Source organism: Arachis duranensis, chromosome 1 (genome assembly GCF_000817695.3).
Source record: "Arachis duranensis cultivar V14167 chromosome 1, aradu.V14167.gnm2.J7QH, whole genome shotgun sequence".
NCBI lineage: Eukaryota > Viridiplantae > Streptophyta > Magnoliopsida > Fabales > Fabaceae > Arachis > Arachis duranensis.
In genome coordinates, this window is record NC_029772.3 from 83932819 (window position 1) to 83935255 (window position 2437).

General features: G+C 38.3%; 1 non-coding gene across 1 annotated transcript; it reads right to left on the reverse strand.

Annotated features, from left to right (window-relative positions):
• Window positions 1-904: 904 nt before the first annotated feature.
• LOC127742693 (small nucleolar RNA R71) lies at window positions 905-1008 on the reverse strand. Its single transcript, XR_008004051.1, has one exon. It is a non-coding gene; the product is annotated as a small nucleolar RNA R71 (small nucleolar RNA).
• Between the last annotated feature and the right edge of the window lie 1429 nt (window positions 1009-2437).

Genomic DNA, 2437 nt, shown 5'->3' on the forward strand with positions numbered 1-2437 from the left:
AACCACCTAACTACTCTCCCTTCTCTAATTTTTGAAAATACCTCCCTCTTTTTCAAAAAAAAAATTTCTTTTTAATTAACTAATTGTTTTAAATTTTAATTTTAATTCTATCTCATCTTTAATTTTCGAAAATCATTAACTCCTTTTCAAAATTAATTTTCGAATTCTCTCTCTCATCTTCTTCTATTTATTTATTCATTTATTAACACTTCTCTTCACCTCTCTTCATCTCCAATCACTACCTCTATACTTACCCTTGTGTTTGGATTCTCCTTTCTTTATTCTTTTCTTCTTCTACTAATAATAATGATCCTCTTTACTATGACATAGAGGATTCCTCTTCTTTTCTTGTTCTCTTCTCTTTCATATGAGCAGGAACAAGAAAAAAAGCACTCTTGTTGAAGCTGATCCTGAACCTGAAAGGACTCTGAAGATAAAACTAAGAGAAGCTAAATTACAACAATCCAGAGGCAACCTTTCTGAAATTTTTGAACAAGAGAAGGAGAGGGCAGCCGAACCCAACAACAATAATGCAAGGAGGATGCTTGGTGATTTTACTAAACCCACGTCCAAGTTTGATGGAAGAAGCATCTCAATTCCTGCCATTGGAGCAAACAATTTTGAGTTGAAACCTCAATTAGTTGCTCTAATGCAACAAAACTGCAAGTTTCATGGAGTTCCATCTGAAGATCTTTACCAGTTTTTAACTGAGTTCTTACAGATTTGTGAGACTGTTAAGACGAATGGAGTAGATCCTGAAGTCTATAGGCTCATGCTTTTCCCTTTTGCTGTAAGAGACAGAGCTAGAACATGGTTGGACTCACAACCTAAAGATAGCCTGGACTCTTGGGATAAGCTGGTCACGACCTTCTTGGATAAATTCTTTCCTCCTCAAAAGCTGAGCAAGCTTAGAGTGGATGTTTAGACCTTCAAACAAAAAGATGGTGAATCCTTCTATGAAGCTTGGGAAATATACAAGCAGATGACCAAAAGATGTCCTTCTGACATGTTTTCAAAATGGACTATGATAGATATATTCTATTATGGTCTATCTGAGTTTTCCAAGATGTCATTGGACCACTCTGCAGGTGGATCCATTCACATAAAGAAAACGACTGCAGAAGCTCAGGAACTTATTGACATGGTTGCAAATAACCAATTCATGTATACTTCTGAGAGGAATTCCGTGAATAATAGGACGCCTCAGAGGAAGGGAGTTCTTGAAATTGATGCTCTGAATGCCATATTGGCTCATAACAAAGTGTTGACTCAGCAAGTCAACATGATTTCTCAAAGTCTGAATGGATGGCAAAATACACCCAATAGTACTAAAGAGGCATCTTCTGAAGAAGAAGCTTATGATCCTGAAAACCCTGCAATGGCAGAGGTAAATTACATGGGTGAACCTTATGGAAACACCTATAACTCATCATGGAGAAATCATCCAAATTTCTCATGCAAGAATCAACAAAAGCCTCAACAAGGCTTTAATAATGGTGGAAGAAATAGGCTCAGCAATATCAAGCCTTATCCATCATCTTCTCAGCAACAGACAGAGAATTATGAACAGAATACCTCTAACTTAGCAAACTTAGTCTCTGATCTGTCTAAGGCCACTTTAAGTTTCATGAATGAAACAAGGTCCTCCATCAGAAATCTAGAGGCACAAGTGGGCCAGCTGAGTAAGAAAGTCACTGAAACTCCTCCTAGTACTCTCCCAAGCAATACAGAAGAGAATCCAAAACAAGCAATACTGAAGAAAATCCAAAAAGAGAGTGCAAGGCCATTGATATAATCAATATGGCCGAATGCAAGGAGGAGGGAGAGGATGCGAATCCCAATGAGGAAGATCTCATGGGACGTCTCTCAAGCAGGAAGGAGTTCTCTATTGAGGATCCAAAGGAATCTGAGGCTCATATAGAGACCATAGAGATTCCATTAAATCTCCTTCTTCCATTCATGAGCTCTGAAGATTATTCTTCCTCTGAAGAGGATGAAGATGTAACTGGAGTGCAAGTTGCTCAATATCAAGGAGCCATCATGAAGCTAAATGCCAAGTTATTTGGTAATGAGACTTGGGAAGGTGAACCTCCCTTTCTCATTAGTGAACTTGATACATAGGTTCAGCAAAACTTTACCTCAAAAGAAACAAGATCCTGGGAAATTCTTAATACCCTATACCATAGGCACCATGACCTTTGAAAAAGCTCTATGTGACCTAAGGTCAGGCATAAATCTTATGCCACTCTTTGTAATGGAGAAGCTGGGGATCATTGAGGTACAGCCTGCCTTATTCTCATTACAATTGGCAGACAAGTCAGTAAGACAAGCTTATGGATTAGTAGAGGACATGCTAGTAAAGGTTGAAGGCCTTTACATCCCTACTGATTTCATAATCCTAGACACTAGGAAGGAAGATGATGAATGCATCATCCTA